Source organism: Acomys minous (assembly GCF_964271855.1).
Source record: "Acomys minous genome assembly, chromosome: 11".
Classification (NCBI taxonomy): domain Eukaryota; kingdom Metazoa; phylum Chordata; class Mammalia; order Rodentia; family Muridae; genus Acomys; species Acomys minous.
The window spans coordinates 85,154,086-85,175,638 of NC_140492.1; the positions used below are offsets into that span (position 1 = coordinate 85,154,086).

Sequence of the window (21,553 nt, forward strand, 5' to 3'; positions counted from 1 at the left end):
CATAATTTTCAGGGATTTCCTAAGGCGCTTCAGCCTGATATAAATAAAAATAAAAACAATAGCAAATTGTTTATTAACCACCCTGAGTATTTGTTACCCCTAAAGAGAACAGCAGCTGCTGTAATCAGCTATGAATGGGAAGGGTAAATACATCTCTCAGTTGTGAGATAAAGCAGCAAATGTCCCAACAAAGTCTTCGAAAGGAAAAAAAAATTCAACTGTCTGTCAGCAGTTGCTGTGCTATTGCTATTCATGTTTTAAGGTTGAGGGAAAACTAGACCACACCTTGAATAGTGATCAAGGACTGGGCATCTGTAGCCACCACTACAGGTACAGATCACTCACCCATTTCTCTCCAGCAGGAATTTGTAAGGCCTTCAAAACTCAAAAGTACCTCCTCCAGGATGGTGCATGTGACCACTGGGAAACTAGCGTTCTTTTAAAGCAGGGAAAATTAATTCACAAGTCAAGCATTGCTCAGCTTCTTTCTCATAGCCAACTTCATAAATACTTTCATACATTATGTTCATTTTAGGGTTTTCACATTTTAAAATAGACATTTCAGAGCAAATACAGATAAATAATAGAGCTAATATAAAAAATTAAGATGAGAAGTTCATATAAATATGATTATTTAACTCAAAGCAAATACATAAACTATTACATGAATCATGACCTCTGGGACAGCCAAAGAGCTGCCCATTCCTTGAGGAGACACAACCATGGGCCACTGTATAGCTGCTCTGCCCCAGAAGTAACAGCTTTCTTTTTTTTTAATTTTTTATTAATTTATTCTTGTTACATCTCAATGATTTTCCCATCCCTTGTATTCTCCCATTCTTCCCTCCCTCCCATTTTCCCCTTATTCCCCTCCCCTCTGACTGTTGCTGAGGGGGATTTCCTCCCCCTTTAAATGCTCATAGGGTATCAAGTCTCTTCTTGGTAGCCGTAACAGCTTTCTGATCTACCATTCATGAAATGTGGGAGTGTGTGCCAATGGGTCCTCTAAACAGACCATTTTTCAATTGATTAGGGATTTACTTCTGCCTTTCAGGCAATCAGCTTTTGTAGACATAGTCGAATTATAAGCTTGTGGTCAAGTTGATTTTATCACCAAGTATTCTCAAATATCAAATGTGTTTCTCTTCCACCCAAGGTGTTTTTTTTTTTAATTTTTTATGTGGAAGTTATGAAGATGGATTACATTGATTTTTATAGGAAGATGTATTTCTGAGAGAGAGAGAGAGAGAGAGAGAGAGAGAGAGAGAGAGAGAGAGAGAGAGAGAGAGAAGAGAGAGAGAGAGAGAAAGAGAGAGAGAGAGAGAGAGAGAGAGAGAGAGAGAAAATGCCCCCTTCCCTTTCAGATTTTCCCCCTCACTACAGAGACTTAGCCCCCAACAGCTGTACCAGAAGTCAGGCCCACAGCTGCCAAAGCACTAGCAAGAAAATACATCCTTAGCATGAAGAGAATGGCTCACAGAAAGTGCAGTGGGAAATGTGCTACATCTCTGGCACTTTTTCTATTTTGCTTGATGCCATCAAGCACAGAGGTACCAGCAGAAGATGCTTCCAGCAATGTCTACCAAAGATGCCATCTCAGCAGAGTTGCGCCAGCCCACGACACCTAGAAGCAGATGGAACGAACAACACTCATCTCAGAATGAGAGAAAAAAAAACCCTGAGAACGCTGTCCCTGAGACTCCCTTCCGATGTCAGCTAAAAATAGCAAGGGGGGTACTTGACACCTCAGCTGCACCTGGGAGACTTTCCCTAATCACACGTATCCATCCCCTAGACTGTCTTTTCTCCAAATGGAATTGGTCATTGACATGTGCATGTGCTCCTAATAGCAAAATAAAAATATTCCCTGCCTGGAGCATGATAATAGAGTTGTCTTTTTCCATGTCATTGTCTCCAAGCATTTAATCAATTGACATGATGCCTAGGTCAAAAGGAGCCACCTTATATTGCAGCTTATAACTGCAACAGTCAATAACTTCACAATGGCATTTTACTATTACTTTAACTTATGTTGTACAGCTTTTCCTACTTAAGTTAATTAATATTTTGTGGCATACTCAGTGGGGTTTCAAGGCGAGAAGCTTAGATAATTTTCAAGTTTGTGTTAATTTTTGAAAAAAGAAAGAAAGAAATTCAGCCCTACCAAAAAGTATAAAGCGGAGACATTTTGTCCAGAAAAAAAAAAATTGGAATTCCATTTCAGAGTTTTCTACTACCACCTACTTTCAGATATCTAAAATCTTTCATGAGACTCTCATTAAGTTTAAGATTAAATGAGAATTTGAAATATGTTTCTTATAACACAGAAGCAGGCACACCTTCAAAACTCAAAGCCTATTAACTCGTTGATTTTTCTATCTCAAGAAAAAATATATATTAATTGTTGTTTTCAAATCCATGAAAACATCGAAGAAAATTTAATTCTTTACAGTATTGTGTCTTCTCTAGTTATGTAACACAAGCTTGGCCTCCATTTGAAAGAAACTGTAGGTGATGTTTGTGGGTGTGTTGAGATGGTGAGGTGGGCTTGACGTGCATATACAACTAAAGATATTAAACGGACACAAACAGCGATTAGCTCCGCCCACAGGCTTGGCTCCTTGGCCCTTCTCTCTGGGCCTAGGCAGGATCCCGCTTGCCTGTCTTTATCTTCACAGTTAACAGCAGGAGGCTGACAGGCCTATCTCAATTTTGACAGCAGCCAGCCCCACTGACAGTGTAAGGCTTGTCTCAGACAGACAAGGGGCAGGAGATAACTGCTAAAAGGGCTTAATTCCAAACATGGAAGTGAATTAGCTAAACTGCTCTGACAATGATTTTCCCAGATAACAAATAGCAGGAGGAGAGGCATTCCATAGTATAACGGTATATGGAGCAAGTTCTTTCACTTGACCTCCCTTTCATAAGTTGGGACTGATGACCTATTTTTTTTTTCAAATATTGCCTTCATCTTATTGTGAATTGGTTGTATTTCAAATATGTGAGAACATACTGGACAGGCTTCCTCTACCCAAGGACCACAAAATATTATTATAAATACTAGCTAACTTGGAGAATCTGCATTCCACATTACTCTCCCCACTAAGTTGTGAACTGTGAGCACATGTGCATTCACATGCAAATTATTTGCTGAACACAAGTATACTGGCAAGGTCATTGCTTCTTTTTCTCATTTGTGTAGGCATAGGATCTATTTAAACAAGAACTAAATTATATGTACAGTTCAGGGCACCTCTGAATGGCACAACCTCTCTTACAGAAAGTGGGCCACTCGTCTAGGCATTCCAGTATTTTGACACAAGTCCTGTCAAATAGAAGTCTCCGTGCCACCAGATACACTTCTTTTGAAAATGTCATCCGAGGTATAAATTGATTTTCTGTCTCAGATGCAGCTGCTGCACTGAGAAGCCTTCCATCCTATTAAAAGTGGGCCCATTCCACCATCACCTCGACATGGAGTAGATGATGGCATTGACACATTTGTAGAGTGCAAAGTCCTCGCTGATTCATTTGTTCAACAAGTACACAAAAATCCCTATTCCTGAGAGTGCAAGAGTGGACAGCACAGCAAAGGGTCCACTTCTACTGAACTATTTCCTAGTATGAAAAAGACGGTAAGTAAATAATAAGTAAAAGGATTTTTGGAGAGTCTATTTTGTGAAATAAAACCATGTGATGAGAGAGAAACAGACTCTTTGGACTGAACAGCCAAGGAAAGGCTTTCCAAATGTTATATTTTAGCAAATCATATGTAATAAACCTGACAGAATGTACCCAAGATTTAGAGAAAGGACCCAAGTTCTTTGTCTTTAAGTCTTTAATCAAGTGTCTGAAAACCTTCTGCTCTTCACTGTGGAACCAGTACCCTATGGGGACAGTTTTTGGTGTCCCTTAAAAGGTTCATTCTGGCTCAACTTGATAACCTTTTCCATTAGGATATTTATATCATGACTAAGCCCCCATTACATCCACCTTTCTAAATATGAAGACTCTAAATCAATGGCTCTCAACTCTCTGTGCAAGTAGAGTCACCAAAAGAAAAAAGAAAAAAGAAAAAAAATCCTTGAAGAAAGTGTCGCTTATGGCCACAACTCAGTTGGAAGCTGAGGAGAAACCCGGCTTTGCCATTCCCCCATGTTACTTGAACGTTAACTTTGAGGACATTGTTCTACAAATGGAGAAAAAAATAATAATTAGGAAAATCTTTCAGGTACACTTTGTGGGCAGCTGGGGGTGGGGCAGAGCTGTTTCAGGAGTTGCAAAGAGTAATAGTCTTTAGATGTTCTTTTAGCTTACATAACTTTTGTACAAACAAAAAGAAAGAAGAAACAGGCAAACAGTAAGCTCAGAGATGATTCACTTTATATAGGTAAGCCAAAGATATTTCTATGTTTCTATGTCAGAGGCCCAGACTGTGTGTGTGTGTGTGTGTGTGTGTGTGTGTGTGTGTGTGTGTGTGTGATTTTTCAAATTATACAAGCGATATTGCACTCTCTTGAAGTTAAATAATGCCCTACTAGCTTCAAGAGACTCTGCACCTCACATGTCTGCCCACACATTCAATTAACCAAAGCTGATGGAGGATGACGTTAGAAGTTAGAGTTGTCATTGTTTTGAACAGCGTTGCATTGCCCGTGGCTGATGTCATTACCTTTGTACCTGTGAGTGCTTTGCTTGATTTCAGACATAAAAGTCTGTTTAGGTTGTTCTAAAGTCTTGTCTCAGCTACATGGTGTTCGTACAATGAACACATGGACAGACTCAAAAATAGTTTTGGATTGGTTATTAGGAAGGGCCCAGACTGAATTAAAAGGTGAGTCAGGAACAGGTAGGTAAACCAAACACTCACAGGTCACCATTGACACTCCTGGCTCTTTAAGGTTACCCAGGACCAAATGCCTGCTGAGTCTTCCAAACTCTATTCTACCTAATTTTCAGGGTCTTGTTTTTTTTTTTCTTCCTTTTTCTACTCTACTGGCCTTTTAGAATATAAAATTTTGTTATCAATGACTCATATTCCCTCTCTAATTGCTTTCTATTTTATATGAGTGAAGTTTTAGGTCCCTCTAGAAAGTGTATTTAAAGGCTTATCTTTTACTGTTATGCCCTAATAGCATCTCAGTAATTAGGCTAGGATTTGGTATACAGGCGCACTTGGAAAATAAGAAATAAACAGAACTGATTTTCAAGGTGTCTTCTTGTTGAGAGCTACAGCGTTGAAGTTCTATTTAAATCATGGGTTCCTAGGTACGCAGTGGAATAGACACGGTAGAAGTGTTCCTTGGGAGAAGCAGGAGGACCAGGTGAAGGGTCCGAAGCCGCAGCCGGGTTTCTAAAGCCAAGCACAGAGAGACAAGCACTGTGGGATCTTACATGTGAAACCTGGGAAGTCGAACTCAAAAAAGCAGAAGGCAAACTAGTGGTTTCCAGGCAATTAATAACTGCTGAGAAAGGGAGAATCAATTTTCTCCTGGGATGAGCCAACACACTTACACACACACACTTACACACACACACACACACACACACATGCATATGCGCGCACACATGCATGCACACATGCACACATGCACACACACATACATGCACATGTACACACTCATACATTTTTGTGCAGGAGTGTGTGTGTGTGTGTGTGTGTGTGTGTGTGTGTGTGTGTGTGTATGTGTGTGTATTAGAATGGCTTACAGGCTGTGGTCCAGCTAGGCCAACATTGGCAATATGATAGTTCTTTGGTCCACCAGGCTGCATGTCTCAGCTTGTCTTCAGTCTACGTCGGAATCCTGAGGAAATAGGTTCTGGGACCAGCAAAGGAGTGAGTGCCTCAGCATTAGGAGAGAGGAATTTGCCAGCTAAAGTGAGGGCAAAAAGCAAAGGCTTTCTTCTCCTTCTCTCAGCAGAAAGTATATCCCAGATTAGGGTGGACCTTCCCATCTCAAATGATTCAGTCAAGAAAAATCCCTCACGGGTATGCCTAGATACTTATGTGTTAGTTGATTGCAGATGTAGGCAAGTTGACAAACATAATTAGAATATATATCATATTATATTATATACTAAGATATACATTAGTCATGTATGAAATACTTTTAAAGTAAATTTTAAGTTAAAAAAATTTTTTTTTGTTTTTCAAGACAGGGTTTCTTTGTGTAGCCTTGGCTGTCCTCGACTCAATTTTGTAGAGCAAACTGGCCTCAAACTCAGAGTGATTCACCTGTCTCTGCCTCCCAAGTGCTGGGATTAAATATATATATTTAATATATGTCTTGTGTCTTCTTCAAGGCGCCATCTCTGATGATACTATTTCCTCTCACAAGGTCTAATCTCCTTATGTTTCAACTATCTCTGCTCTACCACAGGCGGGAAAAACAAGTTTGATACCTGTGCTTTAGGAGAATATTCAAGATCCAAATTCTCGCCCTTACTGATACTCTCTCTCTGGGGAAAGCTACGAAATACAACAAATAAAAAGTTGATCAATACTGATTTGATTCTTAACACGTATAATAAACAAACAACCATGAAAGGCAGAGACGGAAAATTAACAGAGACCCCCGACTTCAAGTGCTGCTGCCTTATGGGACCACAATACCCTTCACGGGTGGGTGGGAAAGCCGGTCAAGCACGCCATCCGTCTTCAGCACTGCAAACTCAACAAGTGAATGAATGAGACTGTATTCAAGGACAAGGCCCCCTCCTCTGACATGCGCAGCAGCTGCTCTAAGAGCTTCGTCGTGAGCTTCCTGTTCTTGTCCCGTGAAGGCAACAATATTACGCAATATTCCCATCCTCTCTCCATAGACCTGCTGCAAAATTGTTTCAGCTATTTGGAAGACACGGTATTGCAAAACAAGCCAAACTCCTCCGTCAATTCTCCCTTTTCATACCTCCAAGCATGCAGCCACCCTCACTCTTTCATCTGCTCCATCTCCTTCTCAGGCAATTACTATAATCTTAAATATCGTATTTTCCACGAAGCCTTTTCAAACTCTTCAAACTGTTAAATCTCCACATTCAGTTTTTCATTGTATCCCATTAGTTCTTTCCTCCAGCGATTGCAGAATCTACTTAGAGATTTTGTTTTTCTCCTAGTTATCAACCATGCGGTTTCAGCTCTTTTACTTAAATTGCCTGCAGTCAATCGCCTACAGTAGCTTATTTGTTGCTTAAAAATCAAATTTTCGCCAATGGCGATATGGTTAATAAAGTTTGCATATAATCCATTTTTATCTTGATTCAGACAAAACAAGCTCAAATGAACATGAAAATGAAGGGTATTAGCCTCACCCTCTCATCTGGATCAAACTCCGTATAAAGTATGTAGAGTTCTGCAAAAGTGGCTCTATTCCCTGATCTAGTTGAAACTAGTTCAAAGAACATGTCAGTGCAGTTGAAAGCAGCATGCCTCCTTTTCCTGATATCCCATTCTGATTGTGATGCTAAAAATCTCCATCCTTGGAAGAACATGGGTCCCATGATCTGAAAAACACACAGATACATGATACACTCTGCCTCAGTAACTACATCTTAGTTCCCCCCTTTGATATCCCTTTCCCTCTAGTAGTCCAAGATCCATAGGAACCAATCACTCTTTGTCTTCATGGGGGGTGGGGGGACATCTTTAAGCAGTGAGCCCTTTGGGGCTCCTGATTTATGGAAGCGCTCATAGGGTTCCTTTCTGTGTGGCTAAGAACCTCTGGCTCAGCATTTCTTTTGACAAACCACCGAAGGTAGAAACAGGTACCCAGGTACCCGTGGGCTAGCAACCTCTTCATTATTTATTCCTTAGTCATTTATGCCCAAGATGCATCACACAGCATATACAGTCAACTAAACTAGCAAGTTATAGAGCTTTGATAAAAGAGAAGTGTAGGCTCCCTAATATCAGGGAATGAGGGCGGCCAGGGAGGCAGATCCTCATTTTTTAAATTTCCTAAGTGACTTCTAGTGACTAAGAAAACTTTCGGAGTAAGTATCCATGAAACATGAAGAAGATGGTTGGTCTTTGTCATGAATTTGTAGTCAGTGATCTATTAGAGAAAACTATTAGACAGATTAATAAGTATTATTGTCCCCTAGTAAAAATCATGTCACGGAAAATAATTTTTATTATGAATATGCTTATATCACTCACTTTTTGCACATTAACTTAGAATAATTGTCCCTTAGAAATTATAGTGTTGAAATGTGAAAACATCTTATTTCTAACAGCAATAAACTCAGGCAGTAATACTATGGTTTTTTTTTTAATTTTCCTTTTCCATTTTTCCTTTTGGATTATAGATTATGGAAGAAGGATTTTATGCAGCAGTTGGTGACAAAATATATTTCTTATTAATGTGTAATATTTGCTACATTAATAATTTTATGTCATTAATTATTAATACAAACTTAATTGTGCCCCATGTCCCTTTTTCTTGCAGCTCAATAAAAACTATATATTTCTTTAATTAGGCTTCACTTGAAGACTAGAAAACAATGTAAGAGTGGGGCTTTGCTAATTCACCTATATACAGCCAGGGAAGAAATGAAATTAGTGTCTTGAATGTGATTTAGCAAGGAGGCATTGGCGGCTTTTCCAAAACAATTAACCTCACCCAGAGGCCAGGAACTTCAAGGCAGCCAAAACCTAACACGGTAGGAGAAGATGGCTTCTTTTCTGATCTGGAGAGCTAGTCCATTGATCCCGACAGAAATAAAAGGAGAAAATTAGCATTAGCTACATGCCTATCACATCAACTTCTTTCTTTATAGTCTGTTTTCACTAGAAAGCAAATCTGCCTTTCCTGCTTGATTTCAGTATGTTGCTGTGATGTCCCCTTTAAGGTCACTGGGAATGTTGTAACCATTTCATGCTGTTTCTAAGTGGCGTATTTGAAAGAAATTATGGACTCTGGTGCCTGCCTGTTGATCACTTCCCCTGGTGGGGCGGCCTTGCCAGGCCACAGAGGAAGAAGATGCAGGCAGTCCAGATAAGACTTGATCGGCTGAGGTCAGATGTTAGAAGAAGAAGGCTCCCCCTTTCTGAGGACTAGGGGGGGGGTGGGGAATAAGGGAGGAAGGGTGGGACTGGAAGGGGAGAAGGGAGGGGAGCTACAATCAGGATGTAAAGTGAATAAATTAAAAATTAAAAAAGAAATAATGAACAAGAAATTAACATTTGTTAAACATCTAGCCCAGATTAAAAAGAGGTGCTTCTAATCATTTTCTTTTTATCTTAAAGATACAAAGAAAGAAAGAAGAAAGGAAGAAAGAAAGGAAGGAAGGAAGGAAGGAAGGAAGGAAGGAAGGAAGGAAGAAGACACACTGGGCTTGAGAAACAAAGAACTCTCTAGAATCTAGCTTATATTTTCTGCCTTTGGTGGAGAAATAATGACAAAAATGTTTTTGTAGACTAAGTACAGCAGGACAGCATGAAGAGTAATTGGTATGGCGTGCCAGGTTGTCCATGGGGAGCAAGGGGTCTCTGTTAAATGGAAAGGTGCACTGCACATCTACATGAAAGGCACACTGCACATCTACATGAAAGGCGCACTGCACATCTACATGAAAGGCGCACTGCACATCTCCATAAAAGTCCCACCCCAGCCATGTCACCATCTAGAACATGAGCTTTATATGGCAGATCTCAAACCAATAAACAAGATAGAAAGTTGGTTTTCAGTGAATGTTTCTTGGTTTTATATGGTTGTTTCAAATTTTCTTAAAACAGTACAAAATATAGCCACAATTGTACATGCCCTATGAGCTATTGGTCTGAAATATCTGTAGCCAGTCTAAACAGAAGAAATACGTGCTTGTATTTTACTGCATTTCAACCACCCAACAACTTCTGTTAGGTCTATTAGAAAAGTACCATGGGTTTATCCTTAGAATGCAAAAGTTCTTAAATATGATTTTTTTTTGAAAAAAATCTGTGCAATTTTTTTCTAAAAATTTAAAGCCATATATATTCATAGAATACCAAAAATGAAGAACAAAACAGAAACCATCATAACTTTGAAGTGCAAGCAAGATGATTATAAACAGTGTCATATATTTCCATCCAGGGTTTTGAATTTCATTTATATCTTTTGGTATGTAAATCACACAGTAGATGCAGTTCTGCAGAAGTCTTCTGCCTTAACTTACTATACTAAAAATCACCACTTAAGACTTTCTGTTTAATATGTTTAAATGGCTATGTATCATCTCACTGAGAAGTTTTATACTAGCATGCTAAAGCAACCTGATCTAGGTTTTGTACTTGAAAGTAAACTTAAATGTTGCAAAGGTCCATCCTTTGCATAAAATAGTTTATATGTTAAATCTTGATTATAGACTTTAAAAATATGTGCTCTTATTTACTCACATATCCAAGGTTTAACATTCAAACACCATGTCGGTTTCCTTAAAAAAAAAAAGTGTTACAAATTGGCTCCATGGAGTATCAGTCTCCAGGTGTTAAAGTATCTTTTCAACAAAGACAGTTGTCCTTTAAATAAAATTTGTAGCTTTTAAAACATCAGTATGAAAATAGTCAAAAGTCTTTTCAATGTTAATTGTAAACACTTGATATCCACTCAGTTGATTCCTTGTTTATTAATTAAATGTTTATCTGATTAGTAATTTTCTATGAATGTGACTGATTTTCTTTTTAGTAAAAAGGCCTGTAAGTGATGAGATTTGCATAACAGTTGATCTCATATAATCCAATGCAAGTTTTAATTCACAGAGCTGTCCTATACAATTCTTTCTCCCCTGGAGACCTTTGTAACTTAATAAAAGGAAATATTTATGTCATCCACCCCATCTCGACCTATGATGAAGAAATAAATACAAAGGTAGGTAAAGAATCTGTCCAGATCTCACCTCAAGTTGTAGCAGGGGCTACAAGCCACACGTCTTGCTCTAGGATCCCTTTCTTTTTCATTGATTTTTTTAAATTTATCCATATTACATCCTGACTGTTATCGCCTCGCTCTTAGCTTCCCATTCCCTCCCTCCCTAGGATCTCACTTTAACTCTGTAATTGACAGCAGAATCTGGCTCCTTGTAGTCCCTTGAAATATGTCCAGCTTTCAGAGACTACCTGCGAGTCCTTGCGTCACCCTGTTCCCCACCCCCCACCCGCCCCTGCACCTTCACCATAGACACTCTCATTGCAGAGCAGTTTGGTTTTTCCAAGCATCCAGGCTATCAAGAGAGTATCTCTACCACTTTCCCCACCCGATTAGGGTAGAGTCATTCACGTTTGCCTCCCTCTGTATCACATCGAGATGATTCGAGATTCGCAAAACCTTTCCTGCCGAGCGATATACGGTACCATAACTCTACCTTCACATCACCGTACTCACTATATACCCGCTGACGAGAGCCTTGAGGATCTCTCAGGATCCTGCCTACCACAGCTCCTTTCCTCAGGGTTCCCACTAAAATATTGGGTTCCTCTGAAAACAGGAGGCTGACAAGTCTCACTTTCCTGACGGCCTTCCAATTTCTACAAATGCTTTGACCTCTCGGCCACTGTCTTAACCGCATTATCTGATTGGTCCGGTGCCACCTACATACAGTGCCTGCCAGTGTTTTTAAAGCGTCGGCATTGGGCCTTTTTCCCTGCCACTTGATAAGTATAATAAATACTTGTCACAAATGAAACTTGCACAAAAGCTGACTGTGTGATGTCAATAACAGGTATAGTTTTTGTAGCAGTAATGCAGGCTGGTTTTTGAAATCTTAAATTTGTTGTTAGTAGGTGCTATTCAGAGGGTCTTAACTCTTGATATATATAGAAAACTCAAACTTTAAAGCATTTTAGACAAATGATAGACATCTGAGAGTCCTGCTCTTTATTCCAACGAAAATACCTTTTACCAAGAAGTTAAAATTTCCTACAAAATGTAAAAGGACTAAAGAAAATAAAAGGCAATAAAAAGTGCTATTATTCTCAGTAGGACACTCCAAAAGCCTGTTGATTTGGGAAAATCTTTGAGCCTTTACCCTCACAGTTGCGAGGAAAGTTTGGCTCTCATAGTGCCAGGCTTTGAAGAGCTGTTTGAGGCTTCAATTATGTCAGTTTGTTTTCTTCTTTGCCTAGGAAGCTATTTCATATCACTTTTTCATACTATTTTCAAGGATAAACCCTAAGAAATATTTAGATCGGGAGAAGAAATCAACCTATAAGAATTAAAAATCTAATTTTTGCAACAGGTAAACATTCCTTAAAAATGAAATCAGTGATTTCCCTGCATGCTTTTTGGCCCTTAAGACAGGGTTTCTCTCTTCTGGAAATAGCTCTGTAGACTAGCCTGGCCTCGAACTCAGAGATCCACCTGCCTCTGCCTCCAGAGTGCTGGGATTAAAGGGGTGTGGCGCCACTGCCCAGCACCCGTTCTCTCTTTACTGTGGACTTAGTTGTATAAGCTTGTCAAGACAGTCAAACCTCTTGTTGCCTCAGTTTCCCCAACGGTGCAGTGGCAAGTGACTCACTCCCTGGATGCTTTTAAAACATGAATAAAAATGAACTAGTTCTGCAGTCTCACTGGCTGCTTGAATGCTGAAGAGTGATGTGTCGGCCATGTAAAGAATGGTTGTATTGTTTTATGTCTTACAAATTACAGTACAGTAGTTCATTGCTTAGGAAAGAATTTCTGAGCCAGGGAGCTATTTTTCTCTTTAGAGTAGTGGTTGAAACAATCAGCTCACTTCACGCATGGGAGAAGTTTCTCCAAACTAGTCCTCTTCAATAACCCTCCCATCAGATAAACTACAACTATTACTCATGAATCTGGTGTTCATACCTTAGAAACTATTTGTAGAACTCATCAACTCAAAATAGATCAGTGTATTTTTTGTAGCACGTTGGTTTACTAGACCAATTACATCAATTAATAGAATTTCACTCTGTTTTGTTTTCTGCTTGACAACCTTAAAGAGAAATGTTTTCGTAGATATCACTTGGAATTTTGAAATGCTATGAGGTTATACAGTAATGTAGCCTAACCTGAATGCTTGATGTGGAAACTAACATTTTTTTCTACATTTTGGATTTGTCACAGATGTGCCCAACTATGAAAGTGTCGTCACTAGTATAATTTTTATAGCCTTTGACTAAAGTGAATAAGGAGGCCATTTCAGTAGTCTCCTAGTGGAGCCACAGGAAACATGACCTGTGTTGGGAAGCAGAGTTGACAGTTAGCAACTTCAACGACCAGCACTGCACATGAGATTAACCTGGTTTGCGTTTGTCCGTTTGCTAGTATTTCTGAAATTGTCAGAGTATGAGTGTAAATATGGGGTGAGGTGCTCGTGGAAGCAGGATGTTTTCATTTTGTGTACTGATCACTTTATCCCAGCTTATGCAGAGGACACCATGCAACTATGCAGTTATAATATGAACATTTTAATGTCCCCAACAGCGGCTCCCATCTCACCATTTTAAAAATTATAATTTTTTTTTTTTGCCTCTTGACTTATATGCATCTCAGTCATTTTTAAAGCCACCTGTTATTCAAAGCTTTGTTTTTGTTTCCTGTGGGAACTACGTAGGTTGTTCACACAATATACCAAGATCCAGGGATTTGTAACCCAGGAAATGGGGCAATTTTCCAGTATGTTTTGCCATCAGTTTTCCGAGGGTCAGATCATTCAACTGTATTTAATCAAAGAAACTCATAAAAAGAAGCTCATCAAATGAGTGCTGGGAGCCTTCTGTAAAGCAGCCCAGCTGTTGGCAAAGGAAAGTTCCACCACAAGCACTTCCGGGGAAATCCAGAGCATCCTGACAATGTATCAAACACATCATCTCCTTACCCAAGTGATTCATTGTGTTTCCTTGATATTTAAGGTGCTACATTTTTACAATTATGGATTCCAGATCAGTGAGCAATTTTTGAACAAGGCTGACTTTCAATATGCAGTATACTTTTTCTTTTGAGAATATTGCTTTATCAATGGTGAATCCCAGACAAGAAATCCTTCAGTAACGATAAAATATGTAATGTAGTCCATCAACAAATATAAGGCCATACATGAACAGAATCAAGTCATTTTGAGGTTGATCCTGGTATTGGCTGGTTTTTGTGTATTAACTTGACATCTGAGAGGAAGGGGCCTCAGTTGAGGAAATGCCTCCAGGATTTCCAGCTGCAAGGCGTTTTCTTAATGATTGATCAACAGGTGAGGGCCCAGCCCACGGTGAGCGGTACCATCCTGGGTGGCCGTGGCTTCTATAAGAAAGCATGCTGAGCAAGCCAGGTAAAGAAAGCCAGGAAGCAGGAAGCAGCACTCCTCCCAAAGCCTCTGCATCAACTCCTGCCCACAGGATTCTGCCCTGCTTGAATTCCTGTCCTGATTTGCTTCAGTAATGAGCAGCAATATGGAAGTGTGAACAACAACAACAACAACAAAAAAAAAACCCAAACAACCAATCAACCAAACAACAACAAAAACAAAATCTCTTTTCTCCCCTGCTTTCCTTTTGGTCATAGTGTTTTGTCATAGTAATAGAAACCCTAATTAGACAATCCTTAATATTGGTCCACATATCTTCAAAGTCTTCTTTACTATAAAACCTTGACAAATGAGAATAAACAAGAAAAAATTGCACTGTGGTAGTAATCTTAGATATTAAACCGGAGGTCTATGCATGAGAGCATATAGGATGCTTCTCTAGGCTAAATTTGGTGCTGATATGGGGGAGAGAATTTATTTATACATATAAAGACATGTATGTTTGTGTGTGTGTGTTTGTATTGGTGTAATGTATGCGTGCACTATATGTACGTATGTGTAGTTTCAAAGTGTTTTAGAGACTTTAGATCATATTCATTATTTTACAATCACCATTTTCATGAAATTATTACATGTAGTTAAAGTGGTGTGAATCATAGAAGAAACTTTTACCACTGAAAGACTGTATGTGACCAGCTTTGATTTTTTGTGGGAGGCTTCCAAGCTGAACTTAAAAAAAAAATTAATCAATTAAAGGGTTCTAACTGTGGCTGAAATGAATGTTTTGACACGAAAAGGAAACTTAAAGATTATATATGACATCTGGCTCATTGTATAGCTAGGAAGAATGAAATTTTTTTTAAAGGGAGTTATATGTCTTACCCAAAATTACAGAGTCAGTTAGTGACAAAATTCTGAGTCGTCCCAGTACTTGTATTGTCCAGGGCGATATTCTTTCCAGAAGACATGAGACTACTGACTTTCTAAAACATGAATGAAATACTGCAGTTCCAAGGAGACTTAGAACAACCTGCACAATAAACTTCAGAGAAATCAGGCCTCAGTTCTCCCACAATATTGTTGCTTGTTCCCGACAGCTCTATCTCTGAGTATAGACAATTTCTATATGATATCCATGGCAGATCTGAAAATACGCATGTTAAATATTCAGATTTTAAACAGTCAAGGAAAGTGATAGCATATTTGGTTTTATGTGTTTGCTCTGAGATGGAGTCTAACTATGTATTCCAGGCTGGCCTGAGACTCAAGACAATCCTCTTGCTCTGATATCTTAAGCTTTGTGATTACAAGCATACATCATCATACTCAGACTCTATCAGGGTCTTTTTTGTTTAAACTTGTTTTCAGGTTTATTGAAAATATGACAGAACAGATTAAAACAGCTCCACGTGGTGTTTTTAAATCCATCCCAACTGTAGGCTGAGTGACCTGCAGGTTGGAGAGACTGCCAAAGTCCAGAAGCTTCAGCATTCTGTTGGTGTCAGGATCTACCTCAATGATCTCCTGGTCTAGGGCTGAGACCTCAGGAATATTAATTGTCTCTTCTCTCTCTCTCTCTCTCTCTCTCTCTCTCTCTCTCTCTCTCTCTCTCTCTCTCTCTCTCCTTCCTGGAACTTGATAGAGAAACCTCTCGTAGGACATAGCCGGCTGTCTTGTTGCACAGTTTCTTGCTGGGGATAATAGCGATCTCCTCACACACGTGCTTGTTGGTGTGTAAGTCATTACCCAGACACACATAATACTTCTCGATGATGACCCAGGCCGCCTTCTTCACGGTCTTGGCGCAAACGTGGCCATGTTGGCCGGTCTCGGTAAAAGAGATTACAGGGTCTTAATAAATTAGAATTTCATTTCAGATTGATAGTTAGAAATATGCTAATCATTTCATTTTATTCCCCAGGTTGAGAGAGGAGAAAAAGAGTCTGTGGTAAAATAAAGTGGCCCGTCCAGTGCTAGTTCTCAAGACTGGAACATGGCTATGCCAGATCTACTGCTGTTCATAAAGTTGAGCATCTTCAGGATTGTATCTCAGATACAGAATCATGCAAATTTACTTAAGACAATGTGCCTATGAGAGAACTTTTTTTAGCTTTTGAATATATTTTTATTAATTTATTCATAGTACATCTCAATTGTTATACCATCCCTTGTATCCTCCCATTCCTCCCTCCCTCCCATTTCCCCCTTATTCCCCTCCCCTATGATTGTGACTGAGGGGGACCTCCTCCGCCTGTATATGCTCATAGGGTATCAAGTCTCTTCTTGGTAGCCTGCTGTCCTTCTGAGTGCCACCAGGCCTCCCCATCCAGGGGACGTGGTCAAATATGGGGCACCAGAGTTTGTGTGAAAGTCAGTGCCCACACTACACTCAACTGTGGAGAATGTCCTGTCCATTGGCTAGATCTGGGTACTATGAGAGAATTTTAAGGGAAGGTAATAAATGGCATGAGTGACCCTTGTCTTCAGAGTCATCAATTCCTTTATCCTCATCCCCCTCAATACTCTGTGTCTTTCCTTTGGCCCTATTAAAGCATGCTATTAGGAAAGACTGATTTTTACAAGTCCCTTCATTCTCATTCTACATAGCCCAACTGTTTGGCTGCATTTGGATTCATCCTGTCAGATTAGATGTGACACAGTGAAGGCAGCTTATGGGTTGAATTATGTCATCATGCCTCTATGGTTCAGATGTGGCCAACAAAGACTTAAACACTTGAAACTGCAGGATATGTAGAGGTCTGTAGGAAAGAGGATGTGCATGCCACACTATGCATGTAGTCTCATGATGGGGCTTGTCGATCTGTAGTTCAGCATCTGGCTACCCGTGTGAGGATTTGGATTGACTATTCAGTGCTATAAAACATAATAGATACATAGACAATAGATAGATGGAAACGCAGTTAGAGAAGAATAAGAGAAAAAAAGAGAGTTAGACAAGGACAAAGGGAGGAGGAAGGAAGGAGGTTTGTGGATATAGAGAAAATGGAGTCAACCTAGCCCAGTGAAATTACAAGGGAGCCTTCGCACAGAGCCTTTGCGGAGAGCCTGAGGACTTAAATTAGACCGTTGCCACATCCTATTTATTCAGAACATCCCAGGGAGTGCGTGGTGACAATCTCAACTGCATGATCAGTGAAACAGCTGGTGACGCATGCCTCTCAGACATCTGTGGTCAGTTTCCATCAGATATTGCTACTAATATCTATTCAAATTTACCTCTTAGAAATCTTAAGCACTTATGTATTGGGAAAAGAGTGGGAGCCCAAGACTTCACAAGGAAGAACACATTACACTTTGAGGGGAAATATATTTCAAAGGAGATCTTTAAAAAGTTTATAATGCTTTTAATATCTTCAGTAATTTGTTTTTGTTGTTTTGTTGTTTTGTGCTTTGAGACAGAGTGTCACTGTATGACTCTGACTGGCCTGAAACTCTCTCAGCAAACCAAGCTGGCGATGTACTCACGGATATAGGCCTGTTTCGGCTTTTTAAGTGCTGGGATTAAAGGTGTGTGATAGCGTGCCCAGATTTTGTAACTTATTTTAATAAAATTTTCATTTCTATGTCAAGTGGGTAATTTATCCAATCCAAAAATCATACAAGTTCAATATTTCTTTTTCTGTAAAGCCAGAAAGATTCTGCCACAGCTCTAAATGAGAATATTTGACTATACCTTAATTTCCCTTTTATTCTGTATCATTAAAGCCATGAGGCAAAAGACAATCTTTACTTTCTTGATAGTTTCATGCCTTTTACTTCACAAAGGAGAGAGAGATGAAGCCTAGAACTACTTCCTAGCACCCCACACACACACACACACACACCAGTTTCCTTTGGGAGAGGGCTATCCAGGCACTATCTGTTGCTATGCTCATTTAAATATGCCAGCCGAGGTATAAGAAAACCTAACTTCCATGTTAAAATCCACATCTGCTCATTGCTAGAATGAAAACCCATCTGAGAATCAATGAAGCACATGGAGAGGGTCTAATTAAATCCCCATGCCATTTCCTTTAAAACTGTCAAATTGAAATTGTAATCGTGTATTCATTCACCCCCAATGGTGTCGTGGTAATTTTAGAAGTGGGAATATTTAAGCAATGAGACCCAACAGTGTGTATTTTGCTAGGGTATCAACAATGGTGGATATTTCCTGGGTAGTCAGCCGGCAGTCTGGAAACAAAACCTCTCTCCTGAATCGTGAACCACAAAGGCTTTTCCAAGTATACACCCACATTAATAAAAACCACAGAATCCTGTGTGAAGAGTAAGAATTCACAGGGAATGTACTTATTAAGCAATAACAAAATAATCCCAAACTAATGAAAATGACACAGAGATTGGCACATGAAGTCAAAAGGGATGGTGCATGCAACAAATCAAAACTCAAACTGAAGATTCCTGGCATTGAAGTCACAATAGCACTCCAAAAACCTTATTTTTCTGCTATCCTTCTCCATCTCATTTTGTTCTTGCCTTAAATGGTTCTCATCTAAAATCTAATAGAGTAAGTATAGAAGGCGTAGTGCCTTGTTAGTTGATGTTGAACTGCTGTCTCATTTAGAGGGCGGCACATGTGTGAGGATGAGGCGATTTGGAATGTGAATTGAGGTAGCCGCCTGTTCTTTTCACACACACACACACACACACACACACACACACACACACACACACACACACCTCATAGAATTCAGCCCCGTAACTGTCTTAGATGACAAACAACATACGATAGCAATTATACGATGCAGGTAAGTCACTGACTCTATATGGTCCCACCCTTACTTAGCATAGGAGAGCACTGTTCTAGTTTGTAAGGGAAAATCTTTATCTTCTTGATTCTGGCATACAGTATAGTTGACACAACCTAAAGGCAAAGACAAAAAAGTACTTCTGCTGAATTGGTAAGCCTCTTCCCTTGATACACTCACTGACTGAAGGATTGAATTGAACCCAGAATATAAGCAGAGCACGGTGACATCCTAAGCACCTACATGTAAAAATGTATGCTTTTACTCACTTCCTGTCATTTAAAACACTCCTACCTGCCCTCTTCTATAGGAACAGGAGTCTGTCTGTTCTACAGCTATAGACTAGGCAGGAAAGGTCATTGCAATGGAGCATCAACAGAAAACAATGCACACAAGGAACGGGCTTTGAGCTGCTGTCTGCCCATCTCTATGCCAGTCCCCACTCCACACAAGTGCCTCTCAACAAGCTCTCCTCAGTCAAGCTAGGCCATCCTTCAAGGTCACTGTGTGAAAACGCAGCGACAACAGAGTCAACTGAGGAAGGTTCCATTGTCCTGTGAGTCCAGGGTGACCTTCAGGGAAGAATCAAGAAAAGTAAAGTTGACAATGAGGGGAAAAAAAGTAAAACTTAATAGCACTTCTGTGTAAAGCTATATTTAAAAAAAAAATTGGAGTAGACTAAGGGTTCATGCAAACCAGAGGAGTAGCTAGGCAACGTGAAGACATGCTTCCTAGATTCCTCTCTGCTTTGCTTACCCCTATTCCTCTTTTTGCCTGGGGATAGGAGCTGGGATGTATGAGCACTCAGGAGAATGGAAAGGGACCTCACTTTCATTGAATTAGTTTTTCTCTTCTCATCCTTCTCTCATGGAAAATGAAGGCCACTCATACTAGGAGACAAGAGACTAGATTGTAAGACACGTTGCATCCTGTCCCCTACTCTAGCAAGCGCCCCATATCAAGTAGCAGAATTTGAAGACAACTTAATAAAGCATGAAACTCCTTAATAATCTGTAAGAATTGAAAACCACTGAAATAGTAGGAAAATCATAAACTGCATCTCTTCACAAAAAAAAAAATCACAGCTCCTAAATCAGAGTTCATCACAGGGAGAAAATATACAAGGCTACAACAAAAGGCCAATGTTAAACTCCTGTAAAAATTTAAAAAGGGAAAAAGCATAAATACTATGGGATGTTTCAAGCTAAGGTCAATTAACATTGAAATTTTAAAAAATATTCTTTGGGCTCCTATTTTCCCTGGACTATTTTTTTCTATTTAACAAAGCACATTGTTTTACTATGCATATACCAAGAGTGATAAATTTCTAAAATCTTGCAAAAATTACACAACCATTATTGTCAGTGCTCATTGAAGTAACTGAAGAATTTTCTAGCATTTATCAATTATGTCAAACACATGACCCAAAATTAACATGATTGTCTTACAGCTCTTTAGTTCCAAAAGGTAACTGATCTGAATTTCACAGAGGTAAAAGTATTATCACGCAATCAAACATTCAACATAGGCTGTGTTTTTTATTTTACTTTTTGGAGTGTTACGCATGAAACCAAAGGCCGCATGAGTACTAGGTATGTACAGTCTACTGAACACCCAGCCATCTATATTAATTTTTTACACACCCACATAAGTAGGTTCTAAGAGTATCTTTTCTTTTGATTATTATAGAACATTCTTTTCATTTTATATATAATATAACATCTACAGTGAAAGATGTCTGTCTCCATTAAAATAAATGAGCTGGTTAGCAACAAATTGGGTTAAGAGGCAATAATTTTATAACATTATGATTACATATATATGTATTTGGAACATTTGCTAAGGATAAAGTATTATTACCTGCCTAAAATATATAATTCTGCTACAGTATAAGTGTGTTAGTAATGGAAAATAACTATCTATTTACTTGGTCTTTGTCCAGGTAAAAGATATATATATAAAAGACATGCAGGTCTAGACATTTCAGATCACACCTTGCTTATCTTGAAAGAAAAAAACAAAAAGAAAAACTTGTTGAAATTGCCACTGTTTTAATTAGGAATGTAGTATTATGAAATACTTATTATTTGCTTTTTTCTCCCCTCTATTTGTGGAAAAACCCTTTCTTGTTGTCCATCATCTAATGCTGTTGGTGCTGAGATGGTGAAATAAAAGCACAGCCTCCTCAGCAATTGTTCAAGATTAAACTTTACAAGCAGAACAATGTCTTAACAAGGAAATAGTGATCAAAATTTACCCTGGTGGAAAACTTACTGTGAAAGTCTGAATGCATGTAAGGCATCCTGCTTACTGTGGGTTTTGTCACATCTGTGGTATCCTTGGCACAGGCCTGCTGAGATCACAAAGGTGGATAACATGAAAAATAATGTCTGCCTGGAGTCAGGTAAAGTCAAGTGCAAGAAAATTAACCCCACTGCAGATCTAGCGTCATGGAATTCGAATGTCATGTTTAAGGAGGACCAGCCGTTTCAGCTGCAATCCTGGTTGCTGGTTATCTGCAAGAGGCTCCATAACTGTTGGAGGCAGTTGAG

The 21,553-nt window shown here is 39.2% G+C and overlaps 1 pseudogene across 1 annotated transcript; it reads right to left on the minus strand.

Annotated features, from left to right (window-relative positions):
• Positions 1-15,558: 15,558 nt before the first annotated feature.
• LOC311608075 (small ribosomal subunit protein eS17-like) lies at positions 15,559-21,303 on the minus strand (annotated as a pseudogene). Its single transcript has 2 exons — positions 21,276-21,303; positions 15,559-16,083 (listed from the first exon to the last, which is right to left on the minus strand). The product of its transcript is annotated as a small ribosomal subunit protein eS17-like (transcript).
• Between the last annotated feature and the right edge of the window lie 250 nt (positions 21,304-21,553).